Genomic DNA, 26,659 nt, shown 5'->3' with positions numbered 1-26,659 from the left:
CCATGGGAGTGAATGAGCTCACTTAATGAATGAGTAAAGACTTAGAAAGATGGCCTAGGTCCGATATCTGACAAGATCTGTATAATAATGATGATGATTAGTAATAGTGAAAACTTTTAGAGCACTTACCGTGTTCCAGGCACATTTACATATATTAATTCATGGACTCCTTATAAAAGCCCTTTGATGTACTGCTATTATTATATCTTTTTATATAGATAAAGAAATAAAGTTACAGAGATAGTAAATAACTCTCTGGAGGTCACATAGTAAGTAAGTGGCAGAATAAGAATTTGAAGGCAAGTAGTTTGTTTCCAGAGTCTATGAGTTTAATCTATGTCATATGCTACATAATTACTAACCTCAAGTACCTGAAAAATGTCACATTAATATGTAAGTATCTTTGCTACGAGTTCCCAAGGGGCAGGACTAAAACTAATAAATGGAATTTAAATTATGGAAGTGTTCAGCCCTGGAAGAAGGCAGCTCTAACAGAGCTATCTAAAAGAAAGCAAACTGCATCCTGAGCTAGTGAGATTCTCATCAGTTGAAGTACCCAAGCATAAGAAGAGCAAATCCTTGGTAAGGATATCATAGAGAAGATTCAAGCATCAAATGAGTGCTTGGGAGAGATAACATTTTTTATTATTAATTTTTATTTTAAGTTCCAGGATACATAACATTTATGTTTTCCATATATTCGCCAATTTCTTCCAGTGAATGTATAACACTTCTGCCAGCCTGATTTCTGAATTAGTTACTTATAGTAAGTTCCAATTTCTGTATTTTCCACGTACTGGCCCTAAAAATAGGAGGAGAAAGGAAAGAAAACATAAAAGAAGAATGTGCCTCTGTCATTCAGATCTTATAACTTACATAAAGAGAGAAGACACACACGCGTGTATCATCCCTTCAATTGCCAGAGAGCCACCTATTTAGAATCTTATCGGGAAGAGATTGAGAAGTGATTTATAGATGGCAGAGGATCTCAAGGTTAGTTCAGATGTGTTAGCTCTCTGCACAAAAGTCCTTTTGTCCCTTCACTATCAAGGTGGTTCTCCAGTTTTAGCAAGCATTGAATCACTTGAAGGGCTTGTTAAATCAACCTCAACTTTCTTATTCAGTAGATTTGGATTAGGGCCTGCAAATTTGCATTTCTAACAAGTTCCCAGGTGATGTTGCTGCTGCTGGTCATGTGATCACACTTTGGGATTCCTGCTCCAAGGCTTATCACTCAATACCATAATCTTCTGTTTATGTGTCTAGCTTCTTCTTTTGAACTGGAACACAGATGATCTTGTCTTTGAATATGCAGGGTCTACCCTATTGTTCCTCAGTAAATTTGTGTGAAGTAAGTAATTTGAAAGAAATGTGTAGTTTTCTAGAAGCACAAAGAGGGAAAGAAACTATGGCAGTCAGCAGGGAAGAATCCTATGTTCTCTCCTCCCACATGTTTGGAAACATGATTCATGCAAGGAGGTGTCTTAGATTAAAAGCAACATTATGCAAGTACAAATGTGTATACAAATACCCCATTTTATAAGTATGCACACAGGACTACAGTCCCCAAAGGGGCATCAGAATATTTTCTTCTCACCTTTCTTTTTTGTCATTTTCCTTCCTCTTCAGACTGTCACAGCCACTTCATGAAGGAAAATATTCTTTCTTGTATGTTGAATGTAATTTGCCCCTTCCTGGAGTCCATTCCCTTTGGGTTGGCGCTGGCTGAACTTTGCAGTCTTCACTGAAGGGGGAACCCTTTCTCACTGTTCTCTGGGAGAGCAGTCCCTTTGAAGTCACAGCTGGCTTGACTAAACTCATTTCCTCCATCCACAATGTGCCTCTGATGTAGTGTTGGCTGAGGCTCCCTCTTGCCGGCTCCCGCTCTTGAAACAGACCCAAGTGCAATGTTCAATGTGAGTGTTTGGCTTGGCTTAAATTTGGCCAAATCATCTGTACTTTGTTTCATTTGAAAGCCTTACTTTTTTCTTGCTCTCTCTTTTTCTCTCTCAACTAGTTCATTCCAGATGTTTTTGATTTGTCTTTTTGTGGTCTACTCCACCCAGTTCCTAAATCAGTAAATCATTTTCGTGCTTCTTCCAAAATCTAAGGAAAGAAAATGCTCAATTAGAGAGAAACTGATTATAGGTCTCATAGAGCTTAAACTTGGGGATGGCTGCTCTCCTCAGGAACTACCTTTGAAAGGTAGGAGAAAATGTCTTCCAACTGAGGATCTTAGATTTGGCTTCACCATCCTTTCAACTTTTTAGCATCTGGACTAGGAGAGTAGGCAAAATATTGATATGCTAATATAATGCACGTCCAAGCTCATCCTCTACTTTAAGTCTTGATATATAATTGCTATTCTTGCTTGAAGTCGTTCAATTACTGAAGTGCAAATAGAAGTTCCCATTCTATGAACTCATATGTGGTAGCGATAGAATGTACTAACATATAATATTAATGGCCTTTCTCTCTTTACTGTCACCTTTTACCCTTCTCAGCATTTTGATTGTGATGATGTGGGTAAGGACAAAGTGTTTGCTTTATTGTTATTATGCAGGGTGAAGAACTTGTCCTTGGTGGAAATCACAGACCTGATAGGCTAGTGAAGGAATTTAGAGAGAAAACTCAGTAGACTCCCTGAATTTGGGAAGAGAGTTTTGGATATATTGAGAGCAAAGATGAGAGATTGAAGGTAGCTGATTGTATAATAAGCTAGAAAAAAGATAGAGAAGAAAATTTTAAGACATTTTGCCATCACAAATGCAATTTCTTTCTGGTGCCTTTTCAGGTGATTTTAGTTAAGATGTACATGTCTTTCCAAGATTTTTTTTGGAGAGGACATGTTTTATCTTTTGGATTTGATATTCATATGAGACATTTCATTCAGGTTGCACCTATAAAATGTTGCGATACTTAGTTTATTTCATTCTGCTGTATCATTATCTGACACCAGGACCCAGCAGAAGCCAAATGGCTTTAGAGCTATACGGATGCTCTAGTTTTTTCGTGAGAAGAAGAGTTCTAGTTACTCATGGAGTATTGCATTTAATTAGGTTAATTACTCAACTTTTCTGAATCATTTCTTAAAGGTGATTATATTAATATCCAACTTTCAGGACCATCTTAAACATTAAATGAGCTCATTTAAAGTACCTGTCACTGGTAAAATTTGTAACTGGTGTGTTGAACAACCATGAATCATAAAGTGGCATCAAAACACAGCTTCATTTTGATCTTCAACTTTAACTTTGTTATTTAGTTACTCAGTTATCGAGGCCACTGGTTGAAAATGTCGGCAGATTGCATCAATTTTTGGACATTCTTAGATAATAGATAATAGATGATAGAAAATTATCCAATCACTCTGTATATCAAAATCAGATGAGTCAGAAATGTCCAGTAAATGTCAAATTCAACATGGTAATCTAGAAATTAATATTTTAGTCTTCATTCAAAGATTAGACATCTTCCCCTAACCCATTTATTAAGTTGGGCAACCTAAGTAGGCCAGTCTATGTTTGGGAGGATGGGGTATGATTAGTCCCTTCTTTCCACTCACCTTCCTTCCCTTCTTTACTGCATGTTCACCTATTTTCTTAAGCTTGAATTGACAGCCTGTCCTGGGCTGAATGCAGGAAGAGAATTTGGATAGATGTGAGAATTCTGATTTGGCCAGTTGTGAAATGCTTCTTATTTGAGCCTGGCCAATGAGTTCAGCTAACTCTTTCTCTAATGAATATTTCTGTGGGATCTTTAGAGCCTCCTCAACTGAATTTCTTTTAGCAGGATGTCATGGATGTGGGAAGTGTCTTGACTTTTGGTCAGTGTAATCCTGATCCACAGTAAACTCATATTTCTGACAGTCTACTCAATATATGCTCAATGGATGTCTTTGCCCTGTGGCAGAAGCCCCATTTGGCAGATCTGTATTTAAATGACTGATCTTTCCAGTGAAATTCAATATGAGAAGACTGCAATGCACACTGAGGGAGGTGCAGTGATTTTCCAGACCCCTATTCCCATCCTGTGATGGCAGGCCATTTCACCTTCTACCATACCTGAATATTCTCCAGGCATATGTTACTCATCAGGCCACAGCATTTCCCCGTATTCTCTCCAGAATGCACAAAACATTCTCTTCAGCCAGAGAAACTCTCTTTAATCTTACAGTAAAATAAGGGGGGAGTAGGGGAGAGAGAGATGGCATCAGAGCACAGCTTTTTAAAAACAAACATTCTCCAGAAAAACATTCTTTCTAATCTCTGTTCTTTCATCACCCTTTTAACATCTCTGTGGGTTTTAGATCCATATGACTCTCAAACTTACTTTGAAACTTCTGCAGGTGACATAGCACCCCACCTTGGAACTTTTTATCTATTTCATCTTGCTGCTTTAATAAAACCTTCCAAGTTTACATCCTGTTATATACTCAAATGTCACAATTTTTCCATTTTAATGTTACCAAATGAAACATAAGTTTTTTGAAAACTGTAGCAATTATAATGCCTTTGGCACACTCTATGATGTACCTAATACGGCCATACTCACAGAGATGTATAAGAAAATAGTTTTAATTAAATTGAACTCCTCAGGTTTGTCTTAATTATCACATACATAGAACTGTGGTATAGTTGAGTGTTCTATAAATATATGCTGAATTAAAGAAAATGAGTTATCATGAACTCTGACTTTGCCATTTGGCTTTGTAACATGAGGTGAAGCAATACTTCAAAAGATAGTTTCTTATTTATCAAATTGAAATTTTGTTGCTATCACCCATGAGCCCCTGTTATTAATAGCTATAAAAGCCTCAGAATTTTGTCATTCTACACATGGATTTTTCTCATTATAATAGTTTCACACGTGTGCCTCATATGGTCAAGTAGACAGCAAGGGGAATGTGGGTAGGGACTATGAATCACCTGTGTGTTTGCAGGTGTAGATGTAGTCAATAAAGTTTTTCACCTCATCTTCTATAAAGAGCCCAACTGTCCTAGATGAGAGAGGCTAATACGGATCAAAGGCAATGCCAAAGATTCTACTATTGGGTAACCTTTCTAATTGGTGGATGATTAAGAACTGATTAAAGGATATAATGTCACTGTAGTGTTGTCTTTTGGAGTCTCCTCCTTGGTTTCTCTTCTGAACATTATGAAATTTGTGAATTTTGTACATAGATATATAGGCAAAGTAATTTCTGTAGGATTCAGTAATCTACAAGTCCTATGCAGTAGAGCCATCTGTGAAAGCTCAAAGGAGGGAGTGGTCGCTTTACCTCTGTGGGGTTAGGAGGAGTTTTCACAGAAGAGAGGAAGTTGGATGAGTCTTAGAGAATGATTAAGCATTTATGAGATAGAAAAGGAAGAAAGAAAGCTGACCTTAGGTAGAGGAAAGAGGAAGCATTGATTATCTCTTCCTTTCTGTGGGATTGGCAATAACTGAGAAAACTATGAAGAATTAGGGATCCAAATATCAGCTTTAGCAATATATACTAACAATAAAAATACACTTACCTATGATACATTATTTCTCTTCTGAGACACACAACCTAGAGAAGCTGTCATATATGTGGACATGGAAATACGTCACAAAATATTCATTGCAGTATTATCTGTAATAGTGAAAAATAAGAAACCATTTAAATATTTATCATCATATATATGCAGCATATTAGTCTGTGGGAGTACTACAATAAGGTGAATGAACTGAACTAGCAATACATCTATCAATATGAATAAATCCTTACAACATAATATTGAGTACAATAAAGAAACTTTTTATAAGAATGTTAATATGATACTCTTCACATTTAAAGTTTATAAATATGCAAAAAACCTAGATATTGTTAAACAATACTTTCATGTTAGTATGAAAACATTCAGTAAAATGATAAACACAAAGTTTAGTGGTGATTCTCTCTGGGATAGGAAATGTGTGAGAGAATAATGGGAACAAAAAGATATATACAAATAATATCAATTGTATTGCTAGTGTTAGCTCTTAAGCCTAGTGACAGGGGAATTTTTCTTTATGGTATTCTTTAGAATTATCTGAACATGTTGGATGCCTGAAATATATGTGCCATATACCTGTACACAAAAAGTCTTTTAAAAAATAAGCCTTATTGCTGACAAATGTACATTGGGACATATGACTTAGGCTCAGCACCAAATGGGCTCTCAGTGCTTCCTTCTAAACAAACTTTGCCCCCATCACAGAGCAGAAAATCTCTACACTACTGACCTTGTCACAGTGCAGCAGGAACAGAGAAAAAAGCATGATCCATGGTCCAGGTAATGAGTCACAGAGGTTGACTAACTTGTTCCCCTCATCCATTAATCAGACAAATCTTTCCTCAGCAGAGGCATGAGTGAGAGGTTGTATTAGTCTGTTCCCATGATGCTATGAAGAAATACCCAAGGCTGGGTAATTTATAAAGGAAAGAAGTTTGATTGACGTGCAGGTCTGCAGGGCTAGAAGCCTCAGGAAACTTACAATCATGGCAGAAGGGGAAACAAACATGCCCTTCTTTATAGGGCGGCAGGAGAGAGAATGCCAAGCAGAGGGGGAACGCCCCTTATAAAACCATCAGATCTTGTGAGAACTCACTCACTATTACAATAACAGCATAGCGGAAACCACCCCCATGATTCAATTACCTCCCACCAAGTCCCTCCCTTGACAAGTGGGGATTATGGGAACTACAATTCAAGATGGAATTTGGGTGGGGACACAGCCAAACCATATCTGAGGTGGAGGAATGGTCAAAGCTTGTCCTTGTTATTTCTGAGAAAGCAGAAGTTTCTATTATGAGCCCAATCCCTTCCCTTTCCTCTTTAATAGCCTGAGCCCTCAATTACTACCTACATTATTTATTAGAAGATAAGTTTTATTGATATAAAATGTGTCCAAGTTATCTATAGCTATTCTACTATATAAACTAGGGCTGTAGTTAATGTAATTAGATTTCTAAAGAGTTTCATGATTCTTTATTTGGAAAGATAAAGGAAACAAGCACCTCTTGAGTGCCCATCATGGCTAGCCTTTTGTAACCTTGGGAACTGTGATGCCCTGCTCTGACTGTTTCCCTGAAGAAGCATCCCAAATTGCAAACAGCTTATGAAACAAGAGAACCTGATTAGACAGCCTCAGATATGTTCGGGTAACTAGTGTTCCACAAATTACTTGAGAAAGACTGATGGAGAACCAAGAAAAGCCTGGCAAGGTTAGCAATTTTTTAATTCATTCAGACATTGCTCTCACAGGCTTTCGATACAACATATTTTCCCCAAATTGTAATACCTGTAGATCACCTTGGGAGGCTCTGCATAAAAAAACATGGCCATGATGGCTGATGAGTGGAGTCTTGAGAGGGAAAAGGGGTATTACTGATTTCCAGAACCTAGTTCTACTAGGTTTCAAAGTCAGGAGCAGAGCCAGTTTGGAATTAGGAATAAGCTGTTGGTGGAAATTAGAGGTGAACTACCATAGTAGTTACCATAGTGAGTTACCGTAGTAGTTACCACAGTGAACCTTGAATAGGTACCTAAGAGCACTACATGGCATTGAAGTTGGGCATCATGCCCATTCTCTCATCACCAAAGTTCTGTAAAAGAGGAACAAATTGGAACTGTGTTATAAATAATATGACAGTCATGTGAATTATATAAATATTAGTTTTAATTCTATTTGATTTGTTACAGAGTAGATAATAAATTTTTCATCAAGAGAATAAAACAGGAAGATACCATGTCCTTTACGGAGGAAAACCTACCGTGACTAATCTAAGCAATCTATAAGTCCATTCCTAGATATTTCAGTCTAGAAGCAACACTAAGAAAGCCAACAGTCAGATTGGAAGTGCCATATCACAGAAGCTGGAGGTTAGACAATGAGGACTCAAGTCAGGGTTCCCAACCAAACAGTTCTATAATGTTGGGGGAGAAGTTGCTTAAGTTCTCTAAGTAAAATTTTCTAAAGTTACTGATCTTAAAGGTGTTCAGTGAGATAATGCATGTAAATAAGTAAGAATACAATGGGTCATTCCAAAGTGGACTTCACTTTTTCCCTTAAAGGTCGCTGCTCGACTTCAAAGCTGAGGATGTGAAGTTGAATCAAATTTCCCATCACCTAGCACCATCTGAGAATTCTAGTCACACACATTCAGAGAGACCTTTCTCATGGTGTTTCTGCAATTCTGTTGCCAGTCTTGACTAGGAGGCAGGGGGAAATCATTACAATATTTTGGAAATGCTTATTCAGTTTTACTTTTTGTCTAGTGGTGGGTGGATTTAAGTTATTTCTCTGAACACATCTGCCCTGAATTTGCATACATAATGAAAATGATTGTTTGTTAAAATGTTTTGTTTTGTGTGTGTGTTTAAATTTTTATTTTGAAATATTTTGGTGTGGCTGAAATACATGCTTTCCTAAGAGGAATTCCCTTATGAAAAAAAAAAGTGGATAACCCATAGGGTATGGCTGCTCAGAGAAAGAACACAAGACTAGAAATATTCATAATTCCAGCAATTCCCAGCTGTGGGGAGGAAGGAGTCAATTATCATTTAAACAAAATGTTTATTGAGGTGTAGATATATACACAAGTCTTAAACATACAAATTAATAGATTTTATGTATGGAATATTCTCTTTCTTTTTAAACTTTAGATTCAGTGGGTATACGTGCATGTTGTTACATAGGTATATTCCTTCATGTTGAGGATTGGGTTTCTAGTTAACTTGTAACCAAATACTAAACATAGTACCCAATACGTAGTTTTTCAACCCTCATCTCCTTCCCACTCTCTCCCCTTTTGGAGTCCTCAGGGTCTCTTATTTCCATTATTATGCCCATGTGTACTTATTGTTTGGCTTCTACTTAGTGAAAACATGAGGTATTTGATTTTCTGTTTCTGAGTTGTTTCACTTAGGTTAATGGCCTCCAGCTCCATCTGCATTGCTATGAAGGACATGATTTCACTCATTTTATGGCTGCATAGTATTCCATGGTGTATATATACCACAGTTTTTAAAATCCAATCAACCATTGATGGACACTTAGGTTGATTCCATGATTTTGCTGTTGTGAATAGTGCTGCAGTAAACTCACAGTGCAGGTATCTTTCTGATAAAATAATTTATTTTCCTTTGAGTATATATCCAGTACTGGGATTGCTGGGTCAAATTGTAGTTGTAGTTTTAGTTCTTTGAGAAATCTCCATACCGTTTTCTACAGTGGCTGAACTAATTTACATTCCCACAAACAGTCTATAAGAATTCCATTTTCTCCATATCCTTGCCAACATCTGTTATTTTTTGACTTTTTAGTAATAGCCATTCTGACTTGTGTGAGATGGTATCACATTGTGGTTTTAATTTGGATTTCTCTGATGATTGGTTATGTACATTTTTTCATATGTTTGTTGGCCACTTGAATGTTTTCTTTTTAGAAGTGTTTCTTCATGTCCTTTGCTCACTTTTTAATGGGGTTATTTGGTTTATTGCTTGTTGATTTATTTATTTCTAATAGATTCTGGATATTAGTCCTCTGTCAGATGTATAGTTTGCAAGTATTTCCTCCCATTCTGTAGGCTGTGTTTAACCTGTTGATTATTCCTTTTGCTGTGTGGAAGGTTTTTAGATCAATTAAGTCCCATTTATCTATTTTTGTTTTTGTTGTGATTGCTTTTGAGGACCTGGTCATAAATTCTTTCCCTAGGCAAATGTCCATAAATGTTTTTCCTAGGTTTTCTTCTTGGAATTTTATAAGTTTACCTCTTATGTTTATGTCATTAATCAATCTTGAGGACTTTTTTTTTTAATAATGTGAGAGATAGGGGTCCAGTTTTATTCTTCTGCATACAGTTTGCTAGTTTTTCCAGCACGATTTATTGATTAAAATCTCTTTTTCCCTATTGTTTATTTTTGTTGACTTTGTTGAAGATCAAATAAGTGTAGATTTGTGGCTTTATTTCTGGGTTCTCTTTTCTGTACCTTTGATCTCTTTCTGTCTGTTTTTATACTAGTACCATGCTGTTTTGGTTACTAAAACCTTGTAGCTTGGTTTGAAGTCAGGTAATGTAATGCCTCTGACTTTGTTCTTTATTCTCAGGATTGCTTTGGCTATTTAGGCTTTTTTTTTGGTTGGGCCCTATATAAATTTTAGCGTTTTTTTCCCTAATTCTGTGAAAAAATGACATTGGTAATTTCATAGGAATTGCATTGAATCTATCGATTACTTTGGGAAATAGAGTTATTTTAATAATATTTATTCTTTCTATCCATGAGTATGGGATGTTTTTTCATTTGGTTCATCTATGATTTCTTTCATCAGTGTTTTGTAATTCTCCTTGCAGAGGTCTTTAACCTCCTTGATTAAATGTATTCTTAGATATTCGATGGCTTTTTTTGTGGCTATTGTAAATGAGATTGAGTTCCTGATTTGGTTCTCAGCTTGAGCATTATTGGTGTATAGAAGTGTTACTGATTTTTGTGCATTCATTTTGTATCCTGAAACTACCAAAGTCATTTATCAGGTCTAGGAATCCTTTGGAGGAATCTCTAGAGTTTTCTAGGTATATAGTCATGTCATCAGTGAGTAAGACAATTCTACTTCTTTTCCAATTTGGATGACTTCTGTTTCTTTCGCTTGACTGATTGCTCTGACTAGAACTTCCAGTACTATGTTGAATAGGAGTGGTGAGAGTGGGCATCCTTGCCTTGTTCCAGCTATTAGGGGGAATGCTGTCAACTTTTCCCCATTCAGTATGATGTTGGCTGTGGTTTTGTCATAAATAGCTCTTATTGTTTTGAGGTATGTTCCCTCAATGCCTAGTTCATTGAGGGTTTTTATCATGAAGGGATTTTGCAATATTTTCAATACCAAAGAGGGGGCCTTCATTTCACTTCCTACGTCCATACCTGTTCCAACCTCCCTGAAATCAGGTAAGCAATATTCTGACTACTATCACCACAATTTAGTTCTTGACTTTTATGTAATTTAATTATACAAAAATAGTGTGTCCTCTCTTGTAGGTATCTTCTTTCTCTCATTCATTGCTTTGCCTGTGAAACCCAATGGTAATATTGTTTGTAGTAAATGTTCTGTTTTATTGTTGCATAGTATTCCATTTTATGAATTTGCTGCAACTCATTTATCCATTCTACTATAGATAGACATTTGGATTGTTTTAGTTTTTAGTTACTATAAATAAAACGTTTTGGAATTCTTATACTTTGAGGGGAGTTCAAAATGAAAGAAGGCTCTGCAACAGGTCCAGGCTGCTGTGCAAACTGCTCTGCCACCTGGGCCATATGAGCTAGAAGATATGATTCTTAAAGTGTCAGTGCTATATAGGGATGCTGTTTGCAGTCTTTGGCATACCCCTATAGTTGGAATGCAGCACAAGTCCTTGGGATTACAGAACAGATCCCTGCCATCCTTCACAGATGATTACTCTCCTTTTGAGAAACAGGTTTTTTGGCCTGCTATTGGTGTTGTAACTGAGTCTTTAAAAGACATTTCAATTTCTATCAAACTGCCTACTTTAAGATTATGGGGAACAAGATAAGACTAGTGAATCCTCTTAGCGTGGTCCTATTGCCAAACATCTTTGCCCATGAAGTGAGTTCCTTGATCAGAAGTAGTGCTGTGTGTAATAATGAAGGTGGGTAAGGCATTCCATGGTTGGTAGTTTTGGCAGAAGCATTATGTGTAAGGAAAGCAAATCTGTATTCATAGTAAATGTCTGTTCCAGGAAGAACAAAATATTGCCCCTTTTATGATGGAAGCACTCCAATGAAATTAACCTACCCCAAGGAAATGTGCCATATTAGGGATCCTGTGTTAGTCTCTGTTGCTGGAAGATTGAGCACTCAGCAGTGGCCATAGCGAGACTGACCTTACTGAGTAGAAGTCCATGTTGCTGAGCCCATGCTTATCCTCCACTTCTGCCACCATGGCCAGTTTGTCATGAGCCCATTAGGCAATGACAAAGTGGCTGGGGAAAGAAGCTCACTAGTATCTACAGAACAAGTCATCCTGTTCATTTGATTATTAACATCTTTCTCTGCCTAGGTCACTGTTTGGTGAGCACTCATATGGGACACAAACATCTTCATTTTCTTGCAATTCAGAGACGTCCATCTACATACCTCTTTCCCTGACCTCCTTGTCACCATCTTACTTCCAAGTCTGTGACTGCAACTGGAATTTACACCACTGGCTTTCCTGATTCTTAGGGCTTTGGACTTGGACTGAAGCTACAGCATTTACTCTCCTGGGTCTCCAACTTGCCAACTGCAGATTTTGTGGCTTCTCAGCCTCTATACTGTGTGAGCCAATGCCTTATAGTAAATCATGTACATACATACATGCATATTACATACGTGTGTACATACATTTATACACTTACAGATAAAATATTATATTGGTTTGTTTCTCTAAAGAACTTAGAACAATACAAATTTTGGTAGGCAAATATGCTCATTTACCTATGCTGAGGAATGGAATTGCAGGGTCGTAGCATAGACATATGTTTAGTTTTAGAAGTAGACAGTTTCAAAAGGTTTTTCAAAGAGACAGCTTTCATTTAAGGGGAAAAAGTGATTTTGTTTTCTTTGGGGAGGGAGAAAAAGAGAGCAAGAGATGCTATTGGACCGTATCTTTATAAGTTTCACATGAAACAATGCGATTATGTTTCTCAGATGCTCTCTGTGTTAGGTAGAAGAGGTGGAGAGAATTTTTGTTTTTAGGGAAGATAACCCAAGGGAGGATACTGAGACCATTTCTTCCTTTTGATTCTTCTTGTATGCTGCCTTTTGGTAAAGACATAGATCACAGCCTACAGATGGACGAATAAAATAGAGATGTCAAGTGAAATCACAGAGCTAAACTGTAAATAAGCCTGATGTTTTAATACTCAATCAAACTACAGAAAGATCTGGGGTTACTTTTTCTTAGATCTGCTGTGGGGAAAGAAAGAAAGGAACAAGATTAGTGACAGAGATTAGTGAAGAAACTACATAATTATACCTGTGTCTCTTTCTTTCAAAGCTTAGAATGTACCATGTTAAATACAGTGTCTAGTAAAAATCAATGTTTACTTTGGAAGAAAAATTGTTTCTTAAGGATTCAACTTCCAAAACTATACCACAAAAGAGATAACAAATGTAAGAATCTACTTTATGGTTGCCTTGTAAAAGAAAAAGCAACTTCGGTTAACCTCTCTTTAGGAACCAGGTTATCTATTGCCATGATACTACAAATCACTATCTTGTTAATTATTCACATATGTTCTTTTTCAGACCTTGATGAGTATGTGTTCTGAATATTTACAGGTGGCAATCCTTCCCTCTCAGTCATTACAAATTTCTCTTAGGATCAGCAATACGAGTACATTGTCAGCTGCAGGCTTTAGAAGGCATCTAACTATTATATAGGGCTTTTGGGGTATTTTTAAATTATTTGGTTCTATGCCCAAGCTAAATGGGGATCTGGCAACTACCTGCCTTGTGATCAATGCAAACATATACAACAGATAATTCAGGTTCTCACAGGAAGAGCTAGATAAACATTTTGTAATGTGAACTCAGGCATGTCACTCTCCCTCGTTGGCTCTCAGCCTTTTTATCTGGCAGAAATGGAGGTTGGAGGAGATAATCTCTAAAGGCATCTGCCAGCTCTAATGCTCGGTGACTTTATAATTTTCATCTGGAAATGTGGTTATTTTACCAGTAGATCTCAGAGACCTGAATTGTCAATATTTATCAAAAAAAGCTAATCAGTTCAACTAGACAAATAGTGTGTGACCACTAGTGGGCTGACACTGTTCAAAAAAAAAATCAAGAAAAAGTTGTGGAATAAATTGATGAATAAATAAATGCATGCATCAACACAGAAGACACTACAAAACCAGAATGACAAATTTGTCTGAAAAATAATTACTATACTTAGTTGAGTGAAATACTAAAACCGAGTGCCAGTAGATGTCTGAGTAACTTTCCTGAAATCTCAGATGCCCTCTGATTACAGTGCTCAGTGTGGTATAGAGGGAAAGAACATGGGGTCAGAAGATCTGATATCACTTCTTGACCTTGCCACCTATCAGCACTGTGACGTTGGGAAAATCACATTACCTCTTTGAATCTGACTCATTAGCTCTCAAAGACTTAGTTGAACTTGATAGTTTAACTATCAAGGAGATAATTTCTTAGTGATCCAAGAATTGATGATATTGTGAAGATAAGGTTATTTTACAAACTGAAATTAACTATTCAAGTTTTTACTTCATATAATTAATAAACAATGTGATTTGAAAACAGAAGGGAATTAATGCAAGAATTAGGACCGGCAGATATCAAGGAGTCTTGACAAAAATGACATTTGGCAAAATAACTATGTTTTTAGTCGTTTCCATTTTCTGGTATGAATCAGGCATAAATTAAGGAATTCAACACAAATTGAGTATTTATTTTATGCCAGGGCCTTTCTACATTTTAAAGATGCAAAAGTACCCATATGTGATTCTTTTAAAAATTATTTTCATTTTTATTTTTTGTGGGTACACGGTAGGTTTTATTTATGGGGTACATGAGATGTTTTGATACAGGCATGCAATATGAAATAAACACATCATGGGCCAGGTGCGGTGGCTCATGCCTGTAATCCCAGCACTTTGGGAGGCCAAGATGGGCAGATCACGAGGTCAGGAGATCAAGACCATCCTGGCTAACACAGTGAAACCCTGCCTCTACTAAAAATACAAAACATTAGCTGGGCGTGGAGGCGGGCGCCTGTAGTCCCAGCTACTCGGGAGGCTAAGGCAGGAGAATGGCATGAACCTGGGAGGCGGGGCTTGCAGTGAGGCCACTGCACTCCGGCCTGGGCGACAGAGTGAGACTCCATCTCAAAAAACAAAAACAAAAACAAGAACAAAAATAAGCACATCATGGAGAATGGGATGTCCATCCCCTCAAGCATTTATCCAATTGCACTCTTTCAGTTATTTTAAAATGTACAATTAAGTTATTACTAACTTGTAGTTCTTGATCTTATAAAGATCACAATCCTGTGGGATTCCTACATATTTGCTGAAAACTCTCTCTGTTTCAGGCAACTGTTAGGTTCCAACAATATAGTGGGGAACATGGAAGGCACTGACCTTGTCTTGAAGAGTTTACATTCAGGCATAAAAGATAGACCTTCAGACAATCAATTTCAATACAATGCCATAACTGCTATGATAAAGGACTTGTGAGTTGTTAAGGGAAGCCATTTGAGGGGTAGTTAGACTAATGCGGAGAAAAGGGGAGAGTGTTTAGAAGTGGTGTAAATCAGTGCTCCTCAAAGCTGAGATGCATAAGAATCACCTGCGGATCTTGCTACGATGCAAATTCTGAACCAATAGGACTGGGGTAGAACCCGGGACTCGGCATTTCTAACAAGCTACCAGGTGGTGTTGATGCTTCTGACCAGTGACTTGCAATGAGCCTTGTGGATATAGGAAACACAATAAGTTTAAAAATAAATCATTCATTTGACATCTCTGACATGACTTTGGCTGGTTGATCTTTCTTTCTAGAGAAAACAAACAAAATAAAAGACCAACTTTTTAGCTTCCTTCCAATGATTCTCAAAGTTCTAAAGAGGTATGCTCTCTAGGCAGGCATATCTAAACTATCAAAGATTTTTTTAAAAACTAAGCCCACTCCAAGCCCTTGGTGCTCCCTTTTCCTGATAATCACCACTACAGTAAGCCCCTTTAAATAAGAGATTGTTGAAACTGTGTATCCTAAAGACATGTCGAGATTGAAAACCACCACTACCATTTATAACCTGGCACAGATTTAGAGTTTGAAATCTCCATGAAGTCTGTTGATATTTTTTTTTCTTTAATTCTTCTCACTTTAGAATATCATTATGGAAATAATGTTAAAAGTCCCTCTTTTCTTTCTTCTCAGGGTGTAGGGATGGGTGGGCAAATTGACTGTCAGGTTGAAGGATACACAGTGATGTGAATTACATTGAACCCAGACAATTATCATAGGGTGGACAATGTGCTGGGTATACCCGTAGACAAAGTCTGGGTACCCAACTCTCTCTTTGTGTGGCTTTAAACAAATTAGTTAATTTATCTGAGTCTTGATGCCTCACCTTAAAAAATGGTAAATAGCATATGGCTCAGAGAGTAGGCGTTAGGATCCAGTGAGATGATGTGGGTAAAACAGTTGGCAGGTAATAGGTTTTCCATCAATGTTAGTGTCCTTTCTCTTCCTCATTCTATTTGGAGTAAGAGAAGTTTGGATTTAGTGTTCTTCTTCCACAATTTTTTAAGAAAGTCTTTATCTCTATCAAATAGAAGGTCTGGAAAACATCTGCTGCTTTTCCTTTCTCTTGACACCAAAAATGTGTTGTGAAAGTCAAGGCAATGAGAAAGGTCACCTAAGTCTTCACAATTCAGTGCTTACAATTCGAATGGAAGGGTCTTTGTTTTTTCTGTGAGTTAGGACTCATTATTGAGTTCTGTCCTTTATCTATAGAGATATCTATTCATGAAATTAGCTCACTATGACTGAAGAAAATCCAACGATTGGGAGATTCAAGAAGATCATTAGATATTTAGTTAAATTTTTCCCTGTTACAGTTACACTACAATAAAATTATCACAGGAGCTAGTGGATTTTCTAACACTGAAGGGTAAACAGATATTGAATATGGATTGTTTAATTAACTAATTCATGCATCAAAAACCTATTGGATACCTTCTAAGTGTCACACACTGTGTTCAGTGTTAGGGAAAAGGGTTGGGATTACACACATGATGACCGATATGACCAGATTGAGAACTTAGATCTCCTTCAAAAAATATTCTTCATTTTAAAAAATATTTATTTAGCAGGGTGGGTAGAAACTTTATATAGATAAAGCTTCTATGTGTAATATATAGGACTCATTACATGTTCTATAAAATATTTTACTTATTAGATATCGTTTTAAAATTATAATTTTCCAAATTAGCCTACCTTATTGTGGTCATATTGAAGAGTTTAAATGTTAGATATGCTAATAAAGACACAAATTATAGTCAATAGAACTAAGTCATGCACTATTTGGTCTGGGGATGTAGCTGATTTTGCTGATGCCAAATAGTGCTCAGTTGGCCACCCCATAATAATGGTGAAGCCAAGACTGCATGCTATAATTTATACATGCCTGCAGCAAAAAAGTCTAACAGACAGAGAGTAAGGCTGGTGAGGAATGTTTTAACCTTTCACTCGGGTATGCTATCTCCTTGCAAAGCAGTAGGGCCAGTTTCCATTTTCTAGCTGTGTAAGATTAGTGTGAATAAATATAATCCAATAAGTGCCATATTTCCAGTTTGCTCTACGTTTTACTATACCTTATAGATTACATATCCCAAGAGGCTGCCTGACTAACCTCTTAATATTTCTTGTTCCCAAGTAGCCTAATGATTCATAAAAACAGGCGTGAAAACAAATAACCACAAGCTATTGTGATAAATGTGATTATTTCTGTTTAGCATCTGGTCGAGGAGAAACAAGGTGAGGCCACAGAGTGGTCAAGTGGTCACCAGGACTCTATGGGAGATGAGCTAGATTTGAAAGGACTTCTAACAATAAACAGAAAATATCTAGGCATTTCAGGTACAAGACAGGCTATTGGTTTATGTTATTGTTTCTTTCTTTTCAACAAGATCATTTTGGCTATGATTTTATAGACTGTGTCTGTATAGAGGGAAAGCTAGTGATGAAATTCTAAAAAGGAAGTAATTTACTGTTTTCTCAAGAGAATCTATTGATTTTTTTTTTTAAAAGGGGAGCCATATTCTGCCATTTGAGATGTAAGAGCTCTTTCCTCCAGAATGTTTTTAAAGTTCAGAATAGGATTCACTTGTAATCTTTTGTCTAATAATATCTGTAATTAGATGATGTGGAAATGCTTCCCCTATTTTCACTTGCCTAGTTCATTTGGCCTGTGATGAGTATATAGGACCCATTATACCCCAAATACCTAAAAGAAGGTGAATGAGATTTTGGGGACGTAATGTCTTTGTGCTTACTCCCCAAGGATTTCTTTTTAAATCAGTAAAGAGAATATTTACTAAGTGTTGGTGGTGAGCCTTGAATTATGCCCAGTATTATAGGAGTTCCTCTCTCGCCCCAAACTCATTCTACCTCATCCAGTCCTATCTCAGTGAATGGTACCTGTTTCTACACAGCTGCCTAAGACAGAAATTCAGGACCCAACGTGCACTGATCCTTCTTTCTTACCTACTGTGTTAAGTAAAGTAAGTACTGTTGATCGGACAGCTATGCTACCTGTCCTTTACTGATAAATGCTGAATTACCCTCGTGTAAGTACCTTAATCAGTTTGATTATGAAAATTACTTTTTTAATTATAAAAATTTCAAAAATACATAAAATTATAGTGTAACATAAAAACATCACTATACTCCCTGCCCTATTATTAACAAAACTTAACATCTTTTATACATACTTCAAACTTTGTTAAAAATAAAACATAGGCCAGGTGCGGTGGCTCACACCTGTAATCCCAGCACTTTGGGAGGCCAAGGCGGGTGGATCAGGAGGTCAGGAGATTGACCATCCTGGCTAACCATCCTGGCCAACACGATGAAACCCCATCTCTACTAAAAATACAAAAAATTAGCCAGACGTGGTGGCAGGCACCTGTAGTCCCAGCTACTTGGGAGGCTGAGGCGGGAGAATGGCCTGAACTCGGGAGACAGAGCTTGCAGTGAGCTGAGATGGCGTCGCTACACTCCAGCCTGGGCGACAGAGCGAGACTCCCTCCGTTTCAAAATGAATAAATAAATGAATACATACATACATAAATAAATACATAAATAAAATACAACATAAACATAGTTGAAATTCCATTTAGTATTTATCTGTTTCCTTTACCCTCTTCCCTCCTTCATCAGAGACACAGATTGCACCACTGCACTCCAGCCTGGGTGGCAGAGGGAGACTCCATCTCAAAAAAAATAAAAATGAAAAATAAAATAAAACATAAACATAGTTGAAATCCCATTTAGTATTTATCTGTTTCCTTTACCCTCTTCCTTCCTTCATTAGAGATAAGAAGCCATGCAGTTGTTGTATGTTCTTCTATTTTATGTTTTTAAAAATATTTATTACACATACATGTATTTATAAATAGCATTTGATATTCTGTGTATTAAAATATATCAATACGATATTAAACTGTATACATGATCTTATCATTACAACTTTTTCTTTTATGTTTCAATCTTAATGAAATTCTTTATTTGTCATCATTCTGGCTCATTCTAGCTTCCTCCCCTTGCTTATATGTAAACTCCTGGTCCAACAGCAAGAAACCTGACTCTTACCTTTGAGATCTATTTACTTAATTGTTCAATTTCAGTATACAGACAGTCCCTGACTTACAATACTTCAACTTATGATTTTTCAACTTTATCATGGTGAAAAGGCAATGAATTCAGTAGAAACTATACTTCAAATTTTGAATTTTGATTTTCTCTTGGGCTAGCAGTAGGTGTATTAAAATTATCTTCAACTTACGGTGTTTTCAACTTACACTGGGTTTATCCAGGAGTAACCCCACTGTAAGTCTAGGAGCATCTGCAATGTTTCATAATAACAGAATTGTTAACCTGCATCTCTGTGGGAAGCAACCTTATCAGCTAGAACACAGTACTTAAGTACAATTTATTTTGCCTTTCTACAGCATCTACTTGTTTCCAAAGTTATTTGGGTCAGCATTTTCCTCCACCCACCACTTAAAACTGATTTGTTTCATACATTTGAAATGTATGAAAAGCCAGAAATCCAGGACCCACCCTGGCCTGCTCCCTTTTTCTTACCTACTGTGTTAAGGTAAGTACTGTTGATTGGCCAGCTATGATACCTATCCACTTTTACTGATAAGTGGTTACATTTGTAATGATTACATTTGTAATGTATGAAACAGAATCTTTTGTCACAGCTGCATTCCATTGGAGTGTCTGGAACCTGTAAATAATTTTTAAAATTTGCATGCATAAAGGTTTACTCTTTGTGCCATAAGGTTCTGTGGATTTTGCCAAATACATGGTGTCATGTATCCACCATTACTGTATTATAAAAAATAGTTTTACTACCCTACAAAATCCTCCATGCTTTACCTATTCAGGCCTCCCTTGGCAACAACTGCCCTTTTTATTGTTTCTATAGTTTTACCTTTTCCAGAAATCCATACATTTGAACCATGCAGAATGTAGCCTTTTTAGATTGCCTTTTGTTTGTAACTTAGCAATTTGTATTTAAGTTTTGTCCACATCTTTTTTTGTGGTTAAATAGCTTATTTAGTTTTACCCCTGAATAATGTTTCATTATATAAATGTACTGCAGTTTGTTTAACCATTCATCTATTGAAAGACCTCTTTGCTGCTTTTAGTTCTTGGATATTATAAATAAGACTGTCATAACATTTATATGTATATTTTTCTGTGGACATAAGTTTTTGAACCAGTTGGGTAAATACCTAGGAGTGTGATTGCTGGCTCATATGGTAAAGCTAACCTTTCACATTGCTGGTGACAGTATACATTTCTACAAGCTTTCTATAAAGTACTTGCGCATTATTTCTCAAAAGCCTTCACATTCTAATACCATTTGACCCACTATTTCTATTTCTAGGAATGCATCCAAAGGAAATAATCACAAATGAGAATAAATATTTATGAAAAAATATGTGCATTATTTATGAGAGTAGGAAACTGGAAACCACCTAAAAATCCAGTACTATGAAAATGAATGTGTAAATTATTATATATGCTCATGTGAAGAAACAGAAGGTAATCATTAACAATTATATTTCTAATGTTTATTAATGATAATAAAAATACTTGTAACATTTAATGAGGAAGGTAGATTGTAAAATTATATTATCTCAGTTATGTAGAGAAAAATGCTTAGCATAAGTCTGAAAGAAAACATGTCTAAAATATTAATGTCAGTTTCTTCTGGGTATAAAGAAGAGGTGATTTTCTTCCCTGTTTTGCTGAAGATGTCTGTAATTTCTGATTCTTACCCTAAGTTTTAAAGCATTTGATAATCCAGAAGGGGTTTTAAAGTCATTTTAGTAGGGTATTTTGGAAGTAGAGACAGTTTTACACCCAAATCCAAATACTAACTCCGCTGTAAAGTCTCCCAAAGTCCTCTTAATCAAAAAATAACTCCCTACTTGATTAATTTTACTCATGTATTAATTTATCCATTTAGCAATCTATATGTCATATGCAATGCTTGTGATAGGCACATATTCTATGCCCTAAGGGAGTCCTGGACTTATAGGACAGGAAAGCACATAATTTTTTTTCATTATGAGATTTGTGCAGCTTTATTATGAATAGCCAAAAACTGGAAACAACCCCATTGTTTATAAATGGATAACAAATTATGATACATTCATACAATAAGATATTACTCAAAAATACAAAATATCGAACAACTAATATACACAAAAACATGGATGACTCTTAAAAATTTTATGCTAAACAATGGAAGTTAAAGGATAATGAAATAATTCTTCAAAGGAAAGCACGTAATTAACAGAGTGATTTTAAAAAGATGCACCACATCTAATGAATGTATTTATACAGTGGCTTGGGACAACAGAGGAAGGAATGACGACTTTGCTTTCCTGAGGAGTTAGAAATATTGAGTTGACTTATAAGAGCTTTCAATGGTAGTCACCTGTTAAAGAGTCAGACATGGGAAGGTAGGGATTTGTAATCACAGGTAACAGGGTATGCAAAGTTCCCAGTAGCTTCTGGGTGGATGGGAGATTAACTACAACTGAGGAGAAGTTAGTTTAATTAGATGAGGGTAGATGATTTACGGACTTGCCTGCCAGGTCATGGTGGTTGGGTTTTATAGTTTTATATTGTGTCAGGGAGCCATTGAAGGTTTGATTTAGTAGGGAATTGATACGACCACTTTCTTATTATTTAAGGTCTGTTTTCCCACAGCACAATCCAGTGTTTGGGATGCATTTTTTTTTCTTCTTTTTGAGACAAAGTCTCACTCTGTCACCCAGGCTGGAGTGTAATGGCGCGATCTCGGCTTGCTGCAACCTCCGTCTCCTGGGTTCAAGTGATTCTCCTGCCTCAGCCTCCCGAGTAGCTGGGACCACAGGTGCATGCCACCATGCCAGGCTAATTTTTGTATTTTTAGTAGAGATGGGGTTTCACTATGTTGGCCAGGCTGGTCTTGAATTCCTGACTTCAAATGATCCGCCCACCTTGGCCTCCCAAAGTGCTGGGTTTATAGACGTGAGCCACGGCACCTGGCCTTGGCATGCAATTTTAAACAGGCTTGGTGCTCAACAAATGGTGGTGACAGAAGAGAATTCTGACTTTGGTCAAGTGCAAGTTGTGTCTGAGACGGGCAGAAAAGACCTCTTGCAGGTGTTTGAAAATTGAAAACTAAAACCCAGATATAATTTAGAGCAGGAGTTCTCAATAGCTTTTCATGACTGATCCCATAAAGAGCCGTTTTAGATGCTTTTTACCCCATAATCACTGCACCCCCTGCAGAATTTGAACACTGCAGATATGCTTTTTATTTATCTAACTTTATGTTTATCTGTGCTTCCTACCGAAGAAGATACAATTTTTTTAATCTCTTTCCCTCAGGATCAATTTTTGTCCACTTAGTGGTGATAGGATCCCCATGGGTTGAAACCTTTTTAAAAGTTAATTATGGTAAAATACATATAATGTAGAATTTACTATGTTAACATTTTAAGGGTACATCTCAGTATTGTTAAGCATATTCACATTGTTGTACAGCCAGTCTCCAAAAGTCTTTTCTTCTTGCAAACCGAAACTCTATACCCATTATACAACAGCTCTCCCTTCCCTCCTGCCCCAGTGCCTGGCAACCACCTTTCTATTTTCTATCTCTGTGAATTTAACTACTCTCGGTACCTCAGATAAGTGAAATCATATTATATATATGTTTTGTGGCTAGTTTTTATTTTATTTTATTTTTTATTTTTTTTGAGACGGAGTTTCACTCTTGTTGCCCAGGCTGGAGTGCAATGGCGCAATCTCGGCTCATCACAACCTCCGCCTCCTGGGTTCAAGCGATTCTCCTGCCTCAGCCTCCTGAGTAGCTGGGATTACAGGCATGTGCCACCACGCCTGGCTAGTTTTGTATTTTTAGTAGAGATGGGGTTTCTACATGTTGGTCAGGCTGGTCTGGAACTCCCAACCTCAGGTGATCTGCCTGCCTCAGCCTCCCAAAGTGCTGGGATTAGAGGCATGAGCCACCACGCCCGGTCGTGGCTAGTTTTTTTTTTACTTAGTATAATATTGTAACTTATGTCAGGATTTCCTTCCTTTTTACGGTTAAATAATATTCCATTATATGTATAGAACCACATTTGTTTCTTCATTCGTATGTTAATGAACACTTGATTTACTTCCTTTTTTTTGGATATTGTAAATAATGCTGCTGTGAACATAAATAGGTAAATATCTCTTTAAGACCCTGCTTTCAATTATTTAGGGTTCATACCAAGAAGCGGAATTGCTGTACTATATGGTAATTCTGTTTTCAATATTTAGAGGAACTTCCATACTGTTCTCCATAGGGAAGTGATTGCACTATTTTACATGTCCATGAACAGTATGCAAGGGCAAGGGTTGCAATTTCTCTCCATCCTTGCTGACGTTTGTTATCTTCTTTCTTTCTCTGTTTCCGTCCCTCCCTCCCTTTCTTCTTCTTCTTCCTCCTTTCTTCCTTTCTCTTTCTTTTAATAGTATTCATTCTAATGCATGTCAGGTGGTATCTTATTGTTGTTTTGATTTGCATTTCCCCAGTAATTAGTGATGTTGAACATCTTTTCAAGTGCTTGTTGACTATATATCTTTTTTGGAGAAAGATTTATTTAAATCCTTTGCTCATTTTTTAATTGGGTTATTTGTTTTTGTTGTTGTTGAGTTTTAGAAGGTCTTTATATATTCTGGACAATAACTTCCTATCATATACAGAATTTGAAATGTTTTTTCCTATTCTGTAGATTGCTTTTTCACTCTGTTGTCTGAGTCCTCTTGAAACAGGAAAAGTTCCCTTATCCCCCTCGCAAGGCATGTGATGAGGGTGTGGCTCGCTTCTTCAGTGCCCCACTGCTCATACCCCTAAGTGAGCATGCAGATGGGCAGATCATTGCTCCAACACCACGGCAGTGTCTAGGTTTGAGTGTTTACAGCTCCCAAAGCCCCAGTGGGCAGGTGTTACAGTGTGCTCTTTCAGTTTAGCCATCCATAGGCAGCTTGTGTTAATCAGCTCAATTAGATGTTAATCAGCTCAAACGACAGAGGGCTTTCTGTATCCCGGGGTTCTTGCCTTAGTGTAACAGAAAAATCGGATCACACACGGGCTTGGAGAATGAGTGCAAGGTTTTACTGAATGGTGGAAGTAACCGTCAGCAGATGGATGGGGAGCCAAAAGGGGAATGGAGTGGGAAGGTGGTCTTCCCCTCGAGTCACACCACTCAGTGGCTGGGCTCTCCTCTGACCACCCTAGGCCGAATTTCCCTTGGCATCCACATTGTTTCAATGTCAATGGCCTGCCTGCTGGTGTGTTCCTTTCGACGTCCATCTACTTGTGTGTCTGTGCCTGCTATGGTCTTGAGGTTTTTATAGGCACGAAATGGAGGGTGTGGCGGGCCAGGGTGGTCTTGGAACATGCAACATTTGGGTATGAAAACAGGAGTGACTGTCTTCACCTAGGTCCATTGGCACAGGCCCGAGGGTGGAGCCCTCGCTTGGGACATCACTTATCTCTACTCAGCACTTGCCCTCTCCCTTACTCCCATATCACATTGATGGAATTAGAGCTTTTAAAAATTCACTGGATGTTTAGTTTCCATGGTCTTTGACATTCTTTCCCTATTTCTTCTTCACCTGGGAACTAGGAGGTTGAAACTTGAATGATGGTATTATAGGCCTGGGCAGACATTGAGATCTAATCTGTACCTGAGATTTGGATTGTGGGGTCTTAGGAATGTGCTTGATGAAGGATCTTATGGATTTCTGCATCATTCATGGAAAGGTGGATCATGCAAGTCATTCAACCCAAGCACAACATGATAGGAAGGGTAAATCACACCACCAAACAGAGACGAGAAAGGAAAAGGGGCATGAGAAGATGAGACACAGAAGAGACTGAAAGCAGTCTCTTCTGAATATTTGTGTTTTCACTTCATTCATTAAGGCCATTGGCTATTAACTGTTAGCATGAGGTTGTCTCCACCTTGTCTATATAACCAAGTTTTCAACCTATCTGTCTCACTGGTGTTTTCTAGATGGACATCCAGACAATTTATCTGAGGTTTTCTTTTTATCTAGCAATTTGTGAGGACCAACACTGTGGTCTTTAGCAGGTACAGCTCCAAAGCCAGGAGCTTAATACCTCTCAGAAAGTGAGTAGGTCTTGACTTCACTCTCAATTTATGTATCAACCCATCACCTGTGAGAAGATTAGACTTATTGCAATAGGAAAGAAAAAAATCTTCTCTGTTATTCCTATGGGAGAGAGGTAATCCATTTAAAAATCTTTCTGATGCCATGACCATAAGATTAATGCTTATGTAATCCAGCTTGTTATCTGTCTGCTATGTCTCCTTGTGTCTAGGATAAGTCAATTGAGCTTCACTTCTCTAATTGAAATCACTGTGCTGATGGAGTCTGTCTGTGGAAATGAAAGGTGGCTACCATAATCTGTTGGGAGTTGAATTAATCCTCTGGGAGTGAGGCTGACCTAATTACTCAGAAATACTGGGCTTGCTTTCATTCTGTGGAATACAGCCATGAGAAAGAGGCCAGCATGCCATTTTCCTAATCTTTTCTTGAATTGCCTAAAACTCACCTAACATGAAACTGAGAAGCCTTTTCATTTGAAAGTGGTATTCTTATGTTTTTCACCTTTTTGCTTGAAAGTATTCTTAAACTAAAGAAAGGAGAAACAGAAAAGGTGAAGAAGCCAAGAGGCTGGAGTTTCCTTTTGAATGGATATTCATCCATGAAGCTGTTGATTCTGTTTTCCTGTTCCTCCAGGTGTCTACACTTTTACCTCTGCTTGCCTGATACAACCACCACCAGTCACCTCACAGAATAACTCACCCCTTAAGAATCTGATCAGGAATCAGCCTTCCCTGATCACAAACACTGAGTTTAGAAGTCCCTGCACAGTGTCCCCCGTAACCCTGTGCTACCTCACTGCCTCATAGTTTAGTGCCGTTTGTGTACATGCCTATCTTCGTCCATGGATCCAGAACAACTTGTAAAAATGACTGTACTTATCACCTTCAGTATTCAATGACTAAACTCTAATTTTAACATATCTGGCAGAATGAATCACTTGGGGATTTCTGCCAACACTACCAATATATTACTCCTAATTTGTAATTATTACTTAGCATGGATTATAGTACCGGCTGTTGGAGAGCCAATGTGGCAGACCCTAAGTGGAATAAAATATCAGTAGCAGTCTAGGAGCATATATTTATTGGACTAGATCATTCATTCATTTGTTCATTAACTAATTTGTTCATTAAATAAACATTTATTAAGCA

The 26,659-nt window shown here is 37.3% G+C and overlaps 1 long non-coding RNA gene across 1 annotated transcript; it reads left to right on the top strand.

Annotated features, from left to right (window-relative positions):
• Positions 1-1,852: 1,852 nt before the first annotated feature.
• Positions 1,853-26,659, top strand: LOC130541726 (uncharacterized). Its single transcript, XR_008955822.1, has 3 exons — positions 1,853-1,916; positions 19,763-19,911; positions 25,720-26,659. It is a non-coding gene; the product is annotated as an uncharacterized LOC130541726 (long non-coding RNA).

Source organism: Pan paniscus, chromosome 7, assembly GCF_029289425.2.
Source record: "Pan paniscus chromosome 7, NHGRI_mPanPan1-v2.0_pri, whole genome shotgun sequence".
NCBI classification, from domain to species: Eukaryota; Metazoa; Chordata; class Mammalia; order Primates; family Hominidae; genus Pan; species Pan paniscus.
Note: the sequence above shows the minus strand (reverse complement) of the source record. Positions and strands in the feature narration are given on the sequence as shown.